The following is a 22762-nucleotide window of genomic DNA, read 5'->3' on the forward strand; positions in this document are numbered from 1 at the left end:
AGAGAAGGGGAACGCCTCAAGAGCACTGAAACAAAAAAATCCGAATAACTTCTGAGGATATATAGGCTAGAAACATTCAAAAGACAATTCGAAAGCTTGACAATTTCGTTCATTCATTCACTTGCTTATTTCGTTCATTCGTGCCATCTCGATATGCGCATTTACAGAGGACACAACACAAAAACTAAACAGCAAAAAAAAAAAAAATTTGCACAAAAGCACAAAAAAGTTTTAATTTTAATTTTAATTTAATGTTATTTATTTTTGAGCGATGCCTCCCAGAATCGTCGTCTTGTGAGGATGAACGCGCTCAGTGGGCTCCTGTCACATCCACGCGTCACCCCTGAGCGTCTCTTTCCTGTTAGGTTGACCCTGTTCACTTCACTAACTCCATTTCCTCCAGCCGAGAACTCAGCGGAACCAGCGGCAGGTTTACAGTCGGGAGAGCCGCTGATGCATGACTGAACCAAACACTTGATAAAGACTCTCATGGATCTCAACTGAAGGCGGTTCTCAAATTAGTTCTGACCGTTTTTAAACAATTGATGAAAAGGCTTGATGACACTTAATGTAGTGTTCATAATTACATTTACATATACTGGGTGGACAGCAAACATGCTTAATATGCGAGTTGCTTGTGATTGCAATTTGCTAGCTATTGTAATCTATGTGCTCATGCTATTGTAATCATTTATTACACAATGGAAAATGTGCAACATGCAGGGTGCAGCAATAAAAAAAGTGTTACAATATCTTGCAAAATAATTACCGTACATGTCTTTGCTAATGGATTTTTATCAAACTATTTAGTTTGAGCTCATCCCTAAACTACATTGATAAATGTGACCAAAAAAAGTAGTAAAACTATTTTTCCCAAAAATCTAAATGCACCTGACTGATTTAAACTCTGGCATAAACAGTATTTGGAATAGCACGCCATGTTCCCGTAAGATCACATGCATAAATTCTTTTGAACAATAGCAGGAAATTGCCACCTTACCCAGACAGGAAACACATCTAAAGACAACCGTCACTACTTTCAGTGGCTGAATGTCATTCACAACATGTAAAATGCTAAATTCTTATATTCTTTAACCAACATAGAACAGTTTTATTCTCTACATATTATTATATTTTTCTTTTATTTCTCAGTGTATCCTGCCTGAGGAGATCCTGGAATTTTTACAGATGTTGGGACTGAGAACACATCATTGGCTGGATGACGCACTTCCATCCGAATGCCTTTAGACAGGAGTGAGAAACAATACACAGTGCTAGTGTTAGTTCTCAGAAACTGGTTGTTTTGTTTGTTTGTTTTCCTCTCCATTGTCTTGTTGCTTTAAAGTTGCTGTAATCAAGTTCAGTAATAAGTGAACTAAGAGATCTAGACAGACGAGTGTAGAAGGAATAATAATAATAATAATGATATTAATAATAAAAAAAAGATATTCAAGGATTAAAAAAAACTTGAAAATAAAAGTTTTTTAGAGGTTCCATGAAGAGCCATCCATGGAACCTTTCCATTAAACACAAACTTCTTTATAGTGAGTTTCTTGAGATTATTAAAATATCATTCACACTAAGAAAAAAAAAAATTTTTAAGAACTTTTCACTGAAAGGTTCTATGAGGAAGCCAAAATGGCTTTTCTAAGGCATCATTGCGAAACCCCCCTTTGAAACAAATATAATGACAAACTCAAGCTGACTAACAAGAGTGAAACTAGACCCAAAACTCTTGTTATATTTTAAGAATCTCATTCACATGATTTCATATTTTATGCATCGCTTGGTTTCACTATTGTGTTTCAATACACATTTAGAATGGTTCAGGACTGAATGATGTTTAGGCAACCAAAGGTTAAGGGGATCAGAATTGCACTCAAGGAACGGGAAGATCTGAACCGTATCAATCTCCATAAAACAGTTAAAAATGTAACTGTCTCTCATGAGATCTGGCATCTCACGAGCCAAATTCCTGCATCCCATCTATGATCAGCCCCCATGACTGGTGTTAGCGTTAGAGACTTATCTCAAAGGTCCAGCTCCACCTCCTGGGACCTCTCTAATATCTGTCTATTTAGGAATATGCAGAAACATACAGACGTGTCTGATTACATCGAGTATGTAGTAATGAAGGCCTGGGTCCTCCAGCGTAATGTCTTATTTATTTAACTGGAGGAGCAAGAGAGCAGCAGAGATGAAGATAGCTCATTTTCCACATCTCTCCATGTTCTCAAGGGGGACGCGTAAATGAGATGCCGGCACCAGTGAAGGCAGGGCAACTCTTATTTCACGCTAACCCCGTCAAGGCCCACACGCAACAAGATAAACCCAAGGGCTTTACTAAACTGAAGCACAATCAGGCTCATTCGTACTTAAACACCAGTAATGTCAGCACAGGAGAATTGAAGACGCTCTGCAAAATAGCGGGTCTCATAATCTCATATATATCTACTCCCTTAGCCCTCATAAATCTACATAGAGAATAGTTATGAACACCTGGAGAAGGCTGTCTGTTTTTTCTGTCCTCATTCATGGAGCCTCGCATGGATTTCATGTGCTGAGTGTGAACTCTCTAGATTCATGGTTTGTAATATGAATTTCACAGACAGGTGAAACGGGATCTGGAAATGTATCTTTATGCAAACAGCAGACCACTCAGGCATGTCATTAGAATTTGCAAAAGGGAAATTAAACCGCTGTGGTTGGTTTATAAGAGAGCGTTTATAAAGGTAAAGCCTAACCAGTGAAAGTGCTGGACTTCTAATAAGACACCAATCATCACGGCTGTTAGCTCCATCCAAACGAAGCAATAGATGACCTCTCAGTAATGCCATACATCTGGTTTAATCAAACCCCAGGTTGGCTTTCAGACAGAAAGATATAAGTTAGACCTACAGAGTGCGAATAAATAATTGCCAGCTATGAAGTGAGACAACTAAATTGCATAGTAGATCACATCCTTACATGTCATCTGGGGACTTTAAGGATTTTAGTTACTGAATAATGTCCGTTATGCTCCAAAGAAATTCTCTTTTTAAGGCTGTAAATTATACAGCATCGCTTTTCAGACCAATTCAAAGTGGTAATGCACATTTTTGTACCACTCTTTCAAAGAACCGGCTCATAAACAGGACTCGTTCTTTTTGGAAATCTGCCTCTATACTGGGCTCTTAAGAGTCATTTGACCTGTGCTTGCGCTGTGTTTTTACATTCAGATTGCTAAACATCTCAAAAGAAAGACGTCGTTACATCTTTCTATTTTCGATCAATTTATTGCATCTTATTGAATCGACTGTAATAGATGCTTTCGAAACCCTGCATCATGAATTTCAGTGGTTCACCGCAAGGGACAGTCTCTGTGAACCAGTGTCTATATGGTTTTTACCAGATTTTGGTTTGATTTGCTAAGTAATTTAGATATTTTAATGACTTATTTGTATAATATAAGAGCAAGAGTTGTAGTTGTAGTTATTAGTCTCATATTGGCCTGATTAACCAAGCTATACAAATAAGCTCTACAATTTAATAAACTAGCATACATTAAGCATACATTTTAGCCTATGTTTAATGGTATCAAATGATTTATTAATTGCATTTAATATATTAAACATTAAGTAAACATTTGCAATTGGTTTGTATAAGGTGCTTTTACACATGTTTCAGCTGAGTTGTCATTGCATTTATTCCGCTCTGCCCAGTAGATGTCACCAGTGGGTGGCATTTCAAGCACTTCGAAAAAGTGAATCATTTTGTCAAGCAATTGATTTAAACTATGCAACTGGGTGAGGAGCCCGAAATATACTGCAGTTTTGACTCAAACGCCAGCGTCTGCATGCAGCTGAATGCACAGCCTTTCAGAGTATACTCCATTTAACAGCATGCATGAACACATGCGCACTAAAAGTTGCATCCTTGTTCAGTGTCTGCATGATTTCTCTCCAGAAGTTATCAGTGATAAAACTGTCTTTTGTACTTTTCAAAGATTTGCATATCATTCATTTTTTCAGGGGCTATATATACTTCTTACGAGTGATTTGAGCGTAAATTACGTCACACACACTGTACGCATACCTTAGTGTTTGCATAAAAACCAAAGCATACTTTGTGTAGGCATCATTCAAATAAAGATTGCATTGATCTAAAATCAACATTTTAAGCCAGACCTAGTACCAAGTCACAATTATTATTAATTTGTTCTCATTTCATTCACCAACCCTCAGCGAAACTCTAGGGCATTAATCTTAACATTTAAGACTAGCCAGGAGAAATAAAGTCATGTGGATGAAAAATAAATAAAAATCCTTGTTGGAAAACAACAAGTCAAGGCATATGACTGCAAACCTCGTCTAAGAAAATTTAAAATCATCTCCCCTCAATAAATCCTCTGACCACTCATCATTCAACAGGCTTTTAGAAGGCCCTTAAAGAAAAGCACCAACTGAAATGAATACGCTGTCACCTCTCATTTCTGTCCACAGGTCGGCCCTGTGAGAGAGCGTGTTGTTCCCGGGGAAGTGGGACAGGACTCTCAGGTTTACCGTGCCATGCTCGTTTTCTCAGGCATTTGCTTTGAGGGCCCCTCTCCATTCCCCTAAACCCCCACCAGACGTGTCTGACAGCCTGAACTCGACATGAGCCGCTCACCAGACTACAAAACTCATTCATCTGTGGCTCTGACGGTCAAATCTGGATCCAATAAAGCAGGATACTATTGATCCCTTGTCTCACTGAAACTTGCTGTGGTGGTTCTTCACCACTAGGGGGTTCATTGAGCCAAGATTAGGGCAAGAAAATGAGAATGAAAAGCCACAATTGTGCAGTCAGCTACATTTAGTTTATCTGTGAGGTGTATGTATTTTTGTACGTCATATTCTAGCAATCTTGGGTACAATTGGGCACAATGACAACCATCAACCACCTTTGGACTTCATCTCAAACAGCATCCATGTCTTGAGATTTTGAAAAATTAAAAAAAGATTTTTCAAGATGATTTTAGAACTAATTTATTGTATTTTTCTACAATTCTACATATATATATATATATATATATATATATATATATATATATATATATATATATATATATATATATTGTATATAACGTGTGTGTGTGTATAATGCATATTTACACACTTGTTCTCTCTTTAAATATTAGTAGTTATATAACTAATTGACTAAATTAGGAATTCTGTCCCCACTGCCTCTCAGAAAATGCTTTTATCAACAATGTCAGGAAATGGCACATCCGGATACTTCAACTGCTGACAATTGTCCATAGTTTATTAGTTGCAAGACTTTCAGATTGTTTTGCAAGGCACATTATAAGTCTAATGTGTTTGTGTGCACCGTTAGGCCTTCTTGGGAGGCACAAAGTGAACCCCTCCCTCTCTCCTGCTCCCTGGGGCAACAAACAAACGTATGAAATGGGAAACAGACCTAGCCACATTCAAACAATCTGTTTGCCAGTTGAGTGAGGGGGTTTGCTGATCATTTAGTGTGGGAAATACCTAAAAAGTAAATGATTTGATGCACATATGACATGGGACGCCTGTCTGAAAGGATGAATTGGGAAAGCCAGCTTTAAAAGGGAGCTGGCCTAAAACTGTGCATGTGTGATTGACTGCAGGGGCACTGCTCTAAACGCCCTGGCAAAACCCACAAAATTCTTTGACATTCTTCGACATTCTTCCTCATCCTTAAAGAGACAGATCATTTTCTGTGGTTATGTGCCAAACATACACACACATCACATTAGATGAACATTTCTACATGGATGGTGCTGCCTGTCTATGAAACATATGCACATGTGCTTAACCCTTACTGATTCAACCGCTGGGTTTGGATTATGGTTCAGAGTTAAGCATTAGCCTCTCTTTGTCTTCCATGTCTATCTCAAAGCTAGAGTCTTCAGAAGACATTAAGTAACGTAATAATTTCCACTGACTGGTAGAGGGCAGAGTTGAGCTATGGAAGAGGCCAAAATATGTCTAAGCATCAGTGTCTGTCAAAGTATACTTTGCAATTTAGAATAAATCTATGGAGTGAATTTTGTGCCAATATTCATCAAACAAATCCAGTGTTTTGCAAATAAACACGATCTGCTTTGCAAAGAAAAACTCGACTTTCAAACAAAGGCAAAGTGATTTTCAAATACAAAACTCTATTTGAGAGAAAATGCAGAGGTATGGACAAATATATGTATTGCGTGTTACAACTGTGAGACTCATTTGCCTTTTAATGGGCAGATTTTCTCACAAATGCGTGCGGGCAGATTTTCTCACAAATGCGTGCGGGCAGATTTTCTCACAAATGCGTGCGAGCAGATTTTCTCACATGTGCAATTGAGCAACGTTTCCTCATAAAAAGGCAAATGAGTCTCACAGTTGTAACACACAATACATATATTTGTCCATACCTCTGCATTTTCTCTCAAATAGAGTTTTGTATTTGAAAATAACTTTGTGTTTGTTTGAAAGTCGAGTTTTTCTTTGCAAATCAGATTGTTTATTTGCAAAACACTGGAGTTGTTTGATGAATATTGGCACAAAATTCGCACCATATAAATCTAAATATAACAAAACATAATAACTCTAGTTTACTGAAATAAAGGTAACATTAGTTGACAGGAACTAACAATGAATTACTCCTACAGAATGTATTAAACTTAATGTTATCTCAACATTTATTAATTCATTTTTTAAGGATCAAAAGTTGTAATGCACTGTGAACTAAAATGAACATTTTTATTAACTAACACTAACAAAGATTAATAAAAGATTTAAAATGAGTGTTCATTGTTAGTTGATGCATTAAGTAATATTTACAAATGAGTGTTGCCACAGAGAATTGTATTATTTTTATGTATATAGCACTTGTCCATTGTATATTGAAATTGCTGTAGATAATTATTATTTTTTTAAATTTTATAAATGTTCTAATATTTTTTTATTATTATTCTAATTGAACACTTTGTAGTACCATCCAATAATAAAGTAATAAAAATAAAAAAGTTGCTGACTTTTTTTTTTCAATGATTACCATAAAATGCTCATAATAAATGCCAATGTACTAGGACACATTTTTGAGACTGTTAAGTTGTTTCTTGGCGTTTTTCAAAAGCTCTGACTCACACACTTGACAACATGTCTAATTGAGGGAGTGGAGCTCATAAGTACAAACACACAGACATGTAGAACCAGCAAAAGACACACCAATACATCTAGAGGCAAACACAAGCACGCTGCACCCACACAATCACATGCAAACGTGTTCTCACAGCCCCTCAGCCGCACTGACACACATTCCCTCACATCAACACCTGTATCTGCATTTATCTTTCACTTACATCTTAAGTAACTTGTGTCGCAATATAGATCGAGATGCTAAAATTCATCTGCTAAAATTTCTGCCCTTGATTTTAAATGTTCACTCATGTGGTCGCTTAATATTAAACTGAGAATATTTTACTATGGAAAAAGTGACGTGCTTTAAACTGAAGACTCATCACCTTCCCACCCTCGTATTGCTTGATGACTTTCATGGAACACAAAGCGAGTTATTATTAAAATGTCACAGCTGAACGAAAATACACAGTAATCACTGGCAGTCAAATTTAACTGCAAAAGAACTGTATGCATGACGCCTCTGCTGCTATCTTCCACAATTATCATCTAATTCCATCATAGAAATTTTTAATAAATGAGCATAAGCAGGCAGGCAGAGGCAGATAACGTGGGCAGAGGTGAAGAAGTCTTTGGGACAAGAGGCTTTCCAGCCTATTTTGAATGTGGGGGTGCTGATTTGAGCTTAGATTAAGCATAGGACAGGAAACAACTATGTTCACAGGACTGCTGATAACAGCAAAGAAGGGTTTTAATCACCAGCAAAGAGAAAGAGAGGGAGAATAAAAGAGAAGGAGAGCTTACTCCACTTCCTCATTGAATATCAGACTACAGGATAGACGCTACATCCTTAAACTGTGTCTAAAAATAGTCCTGCTGTTTTGTGGTAGGGGTAGTGTAGTTTATGTGTGTGTGGTCAAGCTATTGTCTCGTTGGCTGTACATAATACGCATGCTAGCATTAGAGTGTGTGTGTGTGTTGTGAGAATCTGGGAGTTCTTCCATTTCAGAGTGCAGTTTGATGGGAACGTGGGCTGATTATTTATGTGGCTGTAATCTAAACCCCCTTCAGATGCACCCAGTCAGCTCCCTGCAGTCAGCCATCAATTTCATCCGGAAAAAAGCAAATATAGCCTCAAGATGGTCTGCAGGTTATGACACTCTGATACAGCCTTACGTGAGCTTGAACACCCGAAAGGCATTGTGGGAACTGCCTTGACGGATGTATAAGTGGACCCTGCACATCACAGATTTGGAACCAGCTTTAGGCCTAAGATTGTTATTCAGAAAGGCTATATAACTCAATATGCTGATATACAGTCATTACAGTTTTGCAAGGGTAATGTATCACTTCAGTTAACAAGTATGAAAACAAATAAAAGGAGTCAGGTTAAATATGGTGTAAAATCAATATCACACTCGTGGGACAATGTTATATGTGGAATTACCTTCAAAATATCTGTCCAAGCCTCCGTCACTAAATTCGCAAACATGAAACTAAAGCAACGACAGCATGGGTCGTTTTTGAAAAGGCAAAACAATTTGTGATTATTTTTTATACAACCATTCAATAAATAGAATGTTAACGTTGAGTAACTTTCATTTTATTGGCAACACTGCAGTTACTTTGTTTTCGCCTCGCCAGCGATAGTTCCAAACAAATATGCAGCAGCAACAATAGTGTTTTGTTCGTGAATGATTCCGTCTTTTTGAACAAAACGGTTAAATAAATCACTTGTTTCGTTCCTAAATGAATAAAAGTTTTTAATGAATCATTTGAATGAGTGAGTCAAGGGCTCACTCAGAAAGGCAAGCCATTTATCGCCACCTACTGCAACCTGCAGAAGAGTCACAAAAATCTCTACCATTAATATACAAAGTATAGGGGTTTAGTCCATTCATGGTGATCATCAATGTTTGGGGTAACGCATTAGAAGTAACACGAGATACGTAAGAATATTACTTTGTTCAAGTAACTAGTAAAGTAACGGATTACTTTTTAATTTACAAGAAAATATCTGAGTTACTTTTTTCCCATTTATTGACTGACAGTGCATGCTGTTACTGTAGTTCTAGACTAAATGTGAATGTGTATTAATTCATCCCACTCGCAAAAAACAGATTTAGTATTCATCAAAATGAATTAAAACAGTGAAATGCAAACTCAGAATATAACGCAAACCTGCAGTAATTAAAGATGTAAAACAACACAAATGTATCTAATCCCATTTTATTAACCAATGTCTTTACTGCTGACCTTAGATGATCCAGTTCAACCATACTAATAAGTAAAAATGACTTTAGATAAACTAACAATTGTGCTTCAATGTTTTTGTATTGCTGAAGAGTGTTGAACCTTCTTCTCCTGAGTGATCATTCCTACAGTGGAAAAAAAAATGGATCCTCTGCTGATTTTGTATGTTTGCTCACTGACAAAGAAATGATCTATAAATGGTCTATAATTTTAATGGTAGGTTTATTTTAACAGCGAGAGACAGAATAAAAACCAAAAAATACAGAAAAACTCACTTCAAAAAAGTTATAAACTGATTTGCATTTTAATGAGTGAAATAAGTATTTGATCCCCTATCAATCAGCAAGATCTCTGGCTCCCAGGTGTCTTTTATACAGGTAAGGAGCTGAGATTAGGAGCACTTTCTTAAAGGGAATGCTCCTAATCTCAGTTTGTTACCTGTTTAAAAAACAATCAATCAATTAGATTCCAAACTCTCCACCATGGCCAAGACCAAAGAGCTGTCCAAAGATGTCAGGGACAAGATCGTAGACCTACATAAGGCTGGAATGGGCTACAAGACCATCGCCAAGCAGCTTGGTGAGAAGGTGACAACAGCTGGAGCGATTATTCGTAAATAAATAAAAAATACCTGTCAATCTCCCTTGGATGGGGCTCCATGCAAGATCTCACCTCGTTGAGTTTCAATGATCATGAGAACGGTGAGGAATCAGTCCAGAACTACATGGGAGGATCTTGCCAATGATCTCAAGGCAGCTGGGACCGTAGTCACCAAGAAAACAATTGGTAACACACTATGCCGTGAAGGACTGAAATCCTGCAGCGCCCGCAAGGTCCCCCTGCTCAAGAAAGCACATGTACAGCCCGTCTGAAGTTTGCCAGTGATTCAGAGGAGAACTGGGTGAAAGTGTTGTGGCCAGATGAGACCAAAATCGAGCTATTTGGCATCAACTCAACTCGTCGTGTTTGGAGGAGGAGGAATGCTGCCTATGACCCCAAGAACACCATCCCCACCTTCAAACATGGAGGTGGAAACATTATGCTTTGGGGGTGTTTTTCTGCTAAGGGGACAGGACAACTGCACAGCATCAAAGGGATGATGGACAGGGCTATGTACCGTCAGGGCCAGGGCATTGAAAATGGGTCGTGGATGGGTATGCCAGCATGACAATGACCCAAAACACACAGCAACAAAGGTGTGGCTCAAGAAGAAGCACATGAAGGAGCTGAAGGTTCGAGTTGCCAAACATCAGCCTCGAAACCTTAATGACTTGAAGAGGATCTGCAAAGAGAAGTGGGACAAAGGCCGTTTCTCAATATGCGTACTTGTCTGTACTTGTGTTCTTGTGGACTTGTGAAACGTCATCAGTCGCTGCCCAAGTACTGTTCCAATTCAAAGTTCACATCTAGCCAAGTCCAGTTCAAATCCCCGGATGTGTTCTTGATCCGCCCCTTTTACCGAGGATGCATCGAGAGGTGACTTGTGCGGACTTGATACGGGCCATAACCCAGAATTCAGTTCGTCCTCCCGTCCTCGAGAGTTCGTTCTTCTGAGTCGAACTTGGCAAGTCCAAACTCGAAAGGACGGAAGTCCAGACTCTGCGAACTTGGTATTGAGAAACGGCCAAAATCCCTCCTGAGATGTGTGCAAGCCTGGTGGCCAACTACAAGAAACGTCTGACCTCGGTGATTGCCAACAAGGGTTTTGCCACCAAGTACTAAGTCATGTTTTGCGAAGGGTTCAAATACTTATTTCACTCATTAAAATGCAAATCAGTCATGAATTGATTTGCATTTTAATGAGTGAAATAAGTATTTGAATGCGTTTTTCTGGATTTTTTATTTTTTTGTTGTTATTCTGTCTCTCACTGTTCAAATAAACCTTCCATTAAAATTATAGACTGATAATTTCTTTGTCAGTGGGCAAACGTACAAAATCAGCAGGGGATCAAATATTTTTTTTATTTCTAAGACTTTTCCTTCTAAAAGAGTTCTAGAGGGCTGAAAAGTGTAAGGCTCATTATACACAGGCAACTTTTTAAGCAATGATGCTGGGTATCACGAATCCGGTCTGTGTCCTTCTGCCCGATAGCCACCAGAGGTCGCCTCTCCATCATATTGACTCTCACACCACACAGCACACTGGACTGCATTTCCCATCATCCATTGCACGGACGACACACACACAGCTGAATACACTAATCACGCTCAGAGCTGAGAACTATCTCACAATCACTATCATCCAATCACACAGTCCTTATAAGCCTTGGACTTTCTCTCTGTGATTGCAGAGTATTGTTTAGCGTATCATAGCGAAAGCTGCTCTACGGAGCCCTCAGTTATCATAGCCTTGCCTTGCGTGTTTTCCTTTTTTTTTTTATATCAGCCCGCCTTTCCTGGATTAACCCTTTGCTTTACCGTTCGGACTCTGTTTGTACCTCGTTTTGATTATTGCTTGTGTACCTGGATTATCTCTCTGCCTTGCCCTATTGGATATTGTTCGCCGATCGTCGACCCGTGCTTGCCCTAGGATCTCTCTTGTGTCTTGCCCATGCCATATCTGTTTCCCTGTGTATTGACTATGTTTATAAATAAAGCTTTGCACATGGATCCGCAAATCTCACGTCTTGTTCGTCCCGTTACGCTGGGCAACTTTGGGCAATGTTGCTGTCAATGGGCAACCAGGCGAGACACAGGACCCACGACCGATCTAAGTACCCAAATAGAAATTTGCTACCTATTCTTAATGGAAAGTGCCCAAACAACATTGCTCAAAAAAAGTTGCTTGGAAAAATTGCTCAAAAAGCTGCCCCGTGTATCATCAGCCTAAGGCTCTAATAACTGTCATTTGGAACTGAAATTTAAAGGATTTTTTATCAAAAATTCAGCTTGGAACGATCATACTGCGTCGTTATTGTTTTCTTTATTCAAATGTGCGTACCAGTCTGTCTGGAACAAACACAGGCAGGCGGAGTGATATAACCAGTGAAAAGTCAAGTGCTGCTTGGAACGCTGCTTAACCAATCAGATTTGAGGACCGGAACTAATGGAGCATTAGCGTTATGTCGGAATTCCTGTAATTAGGAAATGAGAGTTGGAGTTCTTAGAAAATTCCAAGTTTCCAAGTTGTAATGAGTTCTATGAGGACGTCAGAATCTCATAGTTATGGTAAGTTTCTTACAAAAAAATGCTAAAATCTACTTATATCTTATGCCAGCTCTGATCTTATGAAATGGACTGTTTATTAAATTTGATGTGAAGCAAAAATTTGTTATTGGTTAAAAAACCGAGTAAATAAGAAAACTTAACTGAATGTAAAGTTTTGGAACAGTTTGTCTTTAATCCTTTTGGTGACTTCCTAATTTGCCATGAAAGCTGTGCTATAAACAGAGAGCATGACAGCTGGAGTCACTCAACTCTTACCATAGCCCATCAGTACACACACAAAACAGGCTGTTTTGAGGACATTTCTCTCAAAGGCCACACAAACACACAGATATGGACTAATATGAATCTGTATTTGGCACCTCCTCTTGCGAAAAGAGGAGTAACTGAGGAAAAATATGATCCAAACAGTTCTTCCCTCCTAATTATGTCTATGTGTGTGTGTGTGTGTGTGTACTGGTATATATGGTTTACGAGGACACAAATGTTCATAATGACATGGGTACTACAACATAAACATGGTTTATGAGGACAGTTCCTGTGTCCCCGTAAAACAAAAGGCTTAAAAAACATACAAAACTGAGTTTTATGAAATTCAGAAATTGCCAGTAGTCTCTTGTGAGGGCTAAGTTTAGGTGTAGGGTGATAGAAAATACAGTTTGTACAGTATAAAAACCATTACGCCTATGGAGAGTCCCCGTAAACCACAAATTGAGGTATGTTTGTGTGTGAGTGTGTGTATGTGTGTGTGTGTGTGTGTGTGTGTGTGTGTGTGTGTGTGTTTTAAATGTCAGATTTTGCACCACTAATGAAGAGTAGTTCTGTGCTGTTGGATGCGTTGAGGCTTGTTTGTATTGGCCCGGTCCCAGTATCTTATCAAGACTGAAAATTAATTGTTGCTTCATCGCTGGATTGCCCTCATTTTTAATCTTCTTTTCTTCCTTTCCAACAGATAATCTGCTCCACTGGCACACATTAAACTCTGCTGTCATCCATCTCCATAAAGAGACACTCTGAGATGAAACACCCGTACAATGTAATAGTTGAAAACCCAGTGCAATAGAGAATCTATCTATCTATCTATCTATCTGTCTGTCTGTCTGTCTGTCCGTCCGTCCGTCCGTCCGTCTATTATGGATAATAAAAAGTAAGTAATAAATGAATGATAAATAAGGTAAACATAGTACAAATAAAAAGGTAACCAACATTTTAGCTCACAATTCTGACTTTTTTTTCATGCAAGAAATAAACTCATAATTGTGACATAAGGACATAGAATTGCGAGATATAAAACTTCTGAGAGGAAGTCTGAATTGTGAGATGAAATCATAATTTCAGGACAGAAAAAGTAGGAATTGCAAACTAACAAGTTGCAAACAATTTACTTTTTAATTTATAGAATAAGCCTTTTCCCACCATGAAAAAAAAAAAAAAAAAAAAAAAATATATATATATATATATATATATATATATATGTATGTGTGTGTGTGTGTGTGTATGTATGCACACACACATACAGTATAATGTTTATTTAAACTGTACATATATTTTTTGTATGTGTATATATATATATATATATATATATATATATATATATATTCATTCATTTGTAAATGAATGAATTAATGAATGAATAAATCAATTAAAATACAAACATTAATGGTTTAAAACTATCATAAATTAAGTGATTACATATTTCACTCAAACAGATGATTTATTAGAAAATCCTCTCTCTATAAGAGAAAGTGTATGTTTAATACAGCAACACGTGTCTCCTTAACACTGTACACAGTCCATGCAGGGTCCTCAACTCAATAAGGGTTGAGTCACTTTGACCTTTTCTCACTGTTGGCCAAGGTTCACACCTCTACGGAGCAACACTGTATCCGATTGTGGTCAACAGCGGCCGAGCGACACTCCCTGCTCCCAAACACCCAGGTCGCCTCGGACAAACAAAGCTCCTCAGAATGAGTTCCGGCACATGTGTCCCGACCAGGGAGTGCGGCAGAGGTTAGTTAGGCCCATTGCGAAGCCTCATGGAAGGGCAGAAGCCCTAGAACCTTCAAGAAACTTGAAACATCTGGAGAAAGCTACACATTTTTCAAGGCATGTTTGTATGGCTTAGAAGGCCTATTTAGAGGCTGTTTGCACACCTCCTAAAAGGGTTTGGGGACTTAATTAAAGATAATATCAAGAGCTAATGCTGTGTGCTAAGAACGCAGCTTCTCAAAAGTCTCCCAACTTTAAGAACCTCCTCGTCAGGCCCAGATTTGGACCAAATGTGATGTCTTTACTGTACATTTCTTTTCATTCTCATGATTGCCAGCTCTTTTGTTTAGCGCTCTAAACTCTTTGGGTGATCAAGAGTCGATACTGTCATGAAGCATTATACGCTCTCTTTTGTCATCATTTCCACAGCTTTTATCTAAAAATATCTCAGGAAGGAATAAAAACAAGGCTTCAGCAGAAAAGAGATCAGCCCCGTACCTCTCGGAAACGCTACAGCCTAAAATAGACTCGGTCTTCATAAAGACCTCCTTCTTTGTAGTCGCTGGAGCAACATCTGTGGGGCAGTTTCTTTTGGGAAAGAGCCGGGCAGTGAATCAAAGTGAGCAGAGATCTCCTGCGAGAGATGAGTGGGAGGACTTTCTCTCACACAATCTCTCGCTCTTTCCCCCCTCGAAAAGTTAGAAGAACCTGCAGCATTTGGGATGATTCTAATAAAAGCTCATTAAACTCATTATGTACTGCGGTATCCTAGCAAAACTAGTCAGGATGGATAGATAGACTCTGCGAGATGATAAAGCTTTGATGTTCTGATTTATTATTTAATTTGATGACTAATAAAAGGTCTGGCAGCCTCACTTCAAGGTCGCCGTATTCTTTTGGCTTAACACTTCGAAAGCTAATTATCCCACAGTTTAGTGTGAGGTGTGATCCAGTGTGACGACAGCAGGACGGACACGAGCAGTAAAGCAGTCAGACGGAGTGAGCGATGAACATTTAGAGCTGCTTGCGAGGGAAAAGTGCTCTGTTTAATGTATAGCATGACCAGACCATGAGAGAGACAGAGAAAAAGAGCAAGGGATGTACAGAGAGAGAGAGCATGAGAGCGGCAACAATGGATAGGAAAAAATTATAAAGGGATGAGAAAGAGGGAAAAAACTATCTATCTATCTATCTATCTATCTATCTATCTATCTATCTATCTATCTATCTATCTATCTATCTATCTATCTATCTATCTATCTATCTATCTATCTATCTATCTATCTATCATCTATCTATCATCAGGTAAGTAAATAAATAAATAAGGTAAAAAGTTTAAAAATAAGAAGTTAACTGCAACATTATCTGACAATTCTGACTTTTTTTGTTTTTTGTTTTTACAATTTTCTCAACATAGAATTGTGAGACAAGAAATCACAATTGCAAGAAAAAATGCAAAATAACAAATTGCAAATAACTTAGCACAAAAAAAGAATGTCATTCAAAGAAACCAATTAAAAAATGAATTAAAGTTCATGATTAAAAATAAAAATAAATGTACCTGTTTTTAAAACATTATTATTATTATTATCTAAAAATATATATAAAAAACACTTTTGCTTATAGAGAATAATCTGTTAACTTAGAATTAAAAAATAATGTGACTGGATGATAAAATATAAATAATTTGAAAATATTTTAATAATAATAATAATAATAATATCTGATCAAATATAAATTAGGTTATAAATAAATATCCATTGCATTTCTAATCCTCAAATGGTCTCTGGCAGCAGAGATGAGTTTTGCTATCAGTTTTTGTATTCATTATTTTATTTTATATTTTATTATATTTTATGAAAACAAATCAAAATGTTTAGCATGGTGATAAAGACTGGGTTATAAAAAGACCTAACACCTAATCGATTGTAAAGTTTTTGAAAAGCAGAATTTTCCTAGTTTTAAAACTTTTGTTTCATAGAAAGAAAAAAAATTTAATTCTGCCAAAAAAAATAAAATAATAAAATAAATAAATAAATAAACTGAATGAATGAATGAATGAATGAATAAACTTTGTTACTTGAAATAAATGTTACTTGAAATAAATGTTAAAAATCATGACACTATAGACCATGACATACTCATAGATCGATTACAAAACTATATGGGTATTCAAGGGCAGGCTTTACTTCGCTACCGCTTAGTTTATTTAAACGGGGAGTCATCTCAATTAAATCCAGTAAAGTATGGAGTACCACAAGGATCTGTCCTAGGTCCTCTGCTATTTTCAATATACATGTTGCCCCTTGGTAATATTATTACAAAATACGGGATTAGTTTTCATTGTTATGCTGATGATACTCAACTACATATCTCAACAAGACCAGATGAAACTTCTAAATTATCTAAACTAACAGAGTGTGTTAAAAATGTAAAAAATTAGATGACAAATAATTTTCTCCTAATTTTCTCCTATTAAATTCGGATAAGACAGAGATATTACTTATTGGACCAAAAAACATTACACAGAATCTCTTGGATTACAATTTGCAACTAGACGGATGTACAGTTACGTCCTCTACACTGTAAAAAAAAAAAGTTGACCTAACTCACAAAAATAACGCAACCTATCACATTCAACTTTTTAAGTTAACTCAACAAGCAACCGACAACTTAAAAACTTTAGTTCATCTAATGAATAAAAGTCAGTTTACTGAGTGTTAGAAGATCTGTTAGAGCAACTAAAGATGTTTTGGCATTTAGCAATGCAAATCTTTTTTAACAATTCTCTTTCTTTTAAATATATGTTTGTTTTTTTTCAAAGCCTTCTACATAAGAGTAGCATTTGTCTCTTAATACTAAAGGCAAATATTTATGTTAATAGACATATATACTAAACAAGATGCAATGAGATGCACATATACACTACCTCAGCACACGATTCTCAACCATGGTGAGGATCAACAAATTTTAAATCAGTAAAATATGAACTCTAATCCACATGACAGCTAACTGACAGTAACAACAATAGCAGGAGCATAAATTAAGCCAGTAAAATGTAAAACAATGATAATATTTTAGTAATAATTAACATAAAATGTTTTCAAGCTGCAATGCATGCTGGGAACCTGTGCAATGTTGTTCAATGTAAAATTGTTTGTTCAGATGACTCAATTTGAAAAGTTGGGAGAACATTTGGATATGTTGTAAATACTTACAACAAATACTTGAGTATCTAAGTAAGGTAAACAAAACAACTTTTGTTAGCGACATGCTTAGAGTATTTTTGTTCAGTTCACACAAAAAAATTAAACTGACTTCTACTAAAATTTCTTTGTTCAGGCTACTTTTTTACATTGGTTAGTAGAACTTTTCGAAAGTTGGATTTTTTACAGTGTACAGTCAAAAATCTGGGTGTTATATTAGACAGCAACTTGTCCTTTGAAAATCATATTTCCCATGTTACAAAAACAGCATTCTTCCATCTTAGAATCATTGCCAAGCTTCGAAACATGCTACCTGTTTCTGATGCAGAAAAGCTAGTTCATGCATTCATGACCTCTAGACTGGACTATTGTAATGCACTGCTAGCTGGTTGTCCTGCATCTTCAATAAACAAGCTACAGATAGTCCAAAATGCAGCGGCTAGAGTTCTTACCAGGTCAAGAAAATATGATCATATTACCCCAATTTTACAGTTTCTGCACTGGCTACCTATTAAGTTCCGGATCAGTTACAAAATATTATTACTTGCTTATATGGTCTTTAATTGTTTAACTCCTGCGTACCTAATTAGTCTTCTACCACGCTACAATCCAACCCGCTCACTAAAGTTGCAAAACTCTGGACTTTTGGTAGTACCTAGGATAGCAAAGTCCACTAAAGGAGGTAGAGCTTTTTCACATTTGGCTCCCAAACTCTGGAATAGCCTTCCTGATAACGTTCGGGGTTCAGACACACTCTCTCTGTTTAAATCTAGATTAAAGACACATCTCTTTAGCCAAGCATTCACATAATGCATCTTATAATCTTGTACTGCAGTTATATCTGTTGAACATTATTATTCTTTAGCTTGGGTTGAACAAAATCATTTTTGATTGGATGGAACAGCAGCTACGCTAATTATGTCTCTATTTTGATCCAACCCTTAAACGATCTGAGATGACAAACACCTGAGAACACCTGAGTTAATAGTGTTCATCATCTGTTTGATTACGTCATTAACTGATTTTTACATTTCTGCCATATGTACATCAACTTGACATAGTCACCACTGATAAACTACTACTAAATATATTGTAGAAGCTTGATTTCCTTTAAAGCTGCCTTGCAAAGATTTATATCATGAAAAGCGCTATACAAATAAACTTGAATTGAATTGAAATATAAAATTAAGAGTTTAAATTTATGTATAACTACCAAATAATAATATTTTTTTTTATTTAAACCTGATGTACTAAAATAATAAATAAAGGTTTAAAACTACAATGAATTATAAACTATAATAAATTAAAACAAAATAATCCCCAAGATATCTGAGTAAGAGGGGAAGGAGAGAAGTGGAATGTTTCACAGGGCGAGCGAGAGGTGTTGGAGTGATAAGGGAGGTGCGAGGCATGCAGGAGGTGATGAGAGGAGATCATGTGGAGCAGAAGAGCTTCAAGGCCTCTTCTTTGAAGCCGTCATCATGCTAATTGAAACAGCATTGTGGGCACACGGGGAAGATCTGGATCACATTCACTGCCTTTTATTCAATTTGGCTCATCAGAAGGGGTGCGTCTTACCCCACCTATCTCTTTTTTTCTCCCGTTTCTCTCAGCACATGGCCATAAGTCACGCAGCTCCCCTTTTGCCCCTGACGTGTTGGCCCTTCCGAAGCCCTCTGGGATTGAATTTCCCAGCTTCAGAGAGATTCCCATCCGAGACAGTGCAGGTTGACATGCCACTTCTTCACGCTTCTCACCTTGGACTTGAAAGCACCTCCAGATTTACTTTCAAGGACCCGCATTGAAGATCTTTGACCACGCACTTTCTAATTCAAACAAATGAGAGCGGGGCAGCCGCAGAGGGCTTATCACTCACTGGCAAGGTGTTTCAGACGAGATGCGACTGGCCCGCTGATAAAAACTAAGCGCTTTGAGTGGGCAGTTTGAGTTTGATGGGAGAAAATAGGGACGTAATCATCTGGAAAATAATTTCTTACACATAATGCTTTGTATTCACCAGGGTTATTACTGAAAAAAATAAAAAATAAATAAATTATCTTTCATTAAAAAATTGCTAGTAAATTTCACAATTATTAACAAAGAAAGGGCAAGTAACACATTGAAGTAAATGATACATCTTCAAGTAAAAAGACAAAAATACTATTTTCTTGTAAAACATACTCCAATAATCTTTTTTTTTTTTTTTATAATCTTGAAAAAAACATTAGAATAAAGTATTTTAAAAATATATTTTATTTCAGATGGTTGCCAAGGAAACATTTACGAATTTCTCGTTTTCATTTAGTTTGATGAGTAAAATAACTAAAATTGAAAATGTATATATGTGTGTATATATATACATACAGTCATGGCCAAAAATATTGGCACCCTTGGTAAATATGATCAAAGAAGGCTGTGAAAATTAATCTGCATTGTTAATCCTTTTGATATTTTATTTAAAAAAAATTCACAAAAATCTAACCTTTCATTGGATAATAATAATTTAAAATGGGGGGAAAAATAATTTTGAAATAAATGTTTTTTTCTCTAATACACATTGGCCACAATTAACGGCACCCTTTTATTTAGTACTTTTTGAAACCTCCATTTGCCAGTTCAGCAGCTCTAAATGTTCTCCTATAATGCCTGATGAGGTTAGAGAACACCTGCCAAGAGATCAGAGACCATTCCTTCATCCAGAATCTCTCCAGATCCTTTAGATTCACAGCTCCATGACGGTGCTTCTTCTCTTCAGTTCACCTCACTCATTTTCTACAGGGTTCAGGTCAGAGGACTGGAATGGCCAGCAGAAGCTTGGTTTTGTGCTCAGTGACCCATTTTTGTGGTGTTTTTGAGGTTTGTGTTTGGATTATTGAACGGTTGGGAGATCCAAACATGGCCCATTATAATATTTCTAACAGAGTCAGTCACTTATTGATTTTTTATCTGTTGGTATTTGACAGAATCCATGATGCCATGTGTCTAAACAAGATGTCCAGGACCTCCAGCAGAAATATAGGCCCACAACATCAAAAACACAGCAGTATATTTCATTGTACACATGGGGTACTTTTTATCCCTGTGTTCACCAAACCCATCTTGAGTGTTTGCTGTTAAGAAGCTCATTTTTTAGTTTCACCGGACCATAGAAGCCAGTCCCATTTGAAGTTCCAGTCGTGTCTGATAACTGAATATGCTGTAGTTTGTTTTTGGATGAGCTAGGAACATTTTTCTTGAAACCCTCCCGAACAACATTGGCTGATATAGGGGATGTTTGACAGGTTTTTTTTAAGGTTTTCTGACCCCGAGACTCAACTATTTTCTGAAATTCTCCAGCTGTGGTCCTTGGAGAGTCTTTAGCCACTCAAACTCTCCTTCTCACCGTGCATTAGGACGATATAGATACACGTCCTCTTCCAGGCAGTTTTGTAACATTTTATTGGAAATTCTTAATTATTGCCCTGATGGTGGAGATGGGAATTTTCACTGCTCTAGCTCTTTTCTTAAAGCCACTTCACTAATTTGTGAAGCTCAATTATGTTTTGATGCACATCAGGAATATATTCTTTGTTTTTTCTCATTGTGATGAATGATTAAGGGAATTTGGGCTTTGTTTTCTCTCCTATTTATATTTCTGTGAAACAGGAAGCCATGGCTGATTAATTTCATGTTCATAATCACCCTGGAGTACTCAAAATTGTGAATATGAATGGGAATATACTTCAGAGATATTTTACTCATAATAATTTCTAGGGGTGCCAATAATTGTATCCAACATGTATTTGAGAAAAAAAATATATATTTCATAATGATATTTCTCCCCAATTTCTGCACTATTTGGCATGATTTCCAAAATGTTTTGTAATACTGTATAAAATTGCAAAATCATTTGTATTTATATTTTCATCATAATATACAAACAAACTTTGTCCGATGATTTCCATTTTATTAAATATCATATGGTGCGACCATCAAGGAACTACCATTTTGGGACTTTTATGTTGAAATCCATTCAAAGATAATAATGATATAAGGTCTCTTTGTCATTTGGAGCAACCACTCATCATGTGGTGCGACCAATTATAACAATAACTGTTTAAAAATAAAAAATAAAATATCTCATTTTGGTGGTTGAAATATGAATCACTGCTACAGTATGCTTAAGTGAATGGTATTTTTAAAACATTTATATCAGTTTTATGCAATTTGCAGGAAAAATAAATCTGTTAACTACATTTAAGAAGGCGACTGAAATTATAGAACAAAAATAAGAGATCATTATTTTCAAAAACTCAAATTAAAAACAAATACTTTGTTTCTAAACACTTTGATTACTGAGAACATTTTTAAAAAATGTTGAACATGTTAAGGAAATTATTTAAATTTAATATAAATCATGGTCGCACCACATGCCATGTTTAAGGCTACGGCCAATTCATCTAGATGAAAAAAACACTAAATTAACTTAATTTTAAATTTGAATATGAATTTGTGTACACAATATTTTTTGTATTTAAAATTCGAAAATCCTTATACGTCAATGACCCATATATATAAACCTAAAACAAAAACTGGAATTAAAACAGAAAATATAAAAGTAAAATATTAAAAACTATAATAGTGTCTCAAAACAACAGTGGTATTCAAGCACATAATAAACAGAGAGATGTGATTACACAACTGCCCCTTCTGAGTATGTATGTTGTTTTCTCAAACAAGGCCAGATCAGATCATAAAGAGGACAATCCAGGCTTTCTCTTGCACTATATTCTGTCACACACAGGTGGAGTCTATCTCAAATACACACATGAATATACAAACACAGGTCATGGCCACCCAGGCCTCGTCATTTTGTGTTCATCTGCTCAAAGCGACGCAGCTGTATTTAGGAACCTCGGATGATAAATAGCCTCTTTTCTGCTCTCCTTTCTATCCAAAACTCATCCTAACTCAGCAGCACATCATCGCTCCGCCCCAAAACTGCCTACCTCCCACCAGCAGCATTAAGAGGGACCTTGGACAGTA

Source organism: Barbus barbus (assembly GCF_936440315.1).
Source record: "Barbus barbus genome assembly, chromosome: 23".
In the NCBI taxonomy this organism is placed as follows: Eukaryota; Metazoa; Chordata; class Actinopteri; order Cypriniformes; family Cyprinidae; genus Barbus; species Barbus barbus.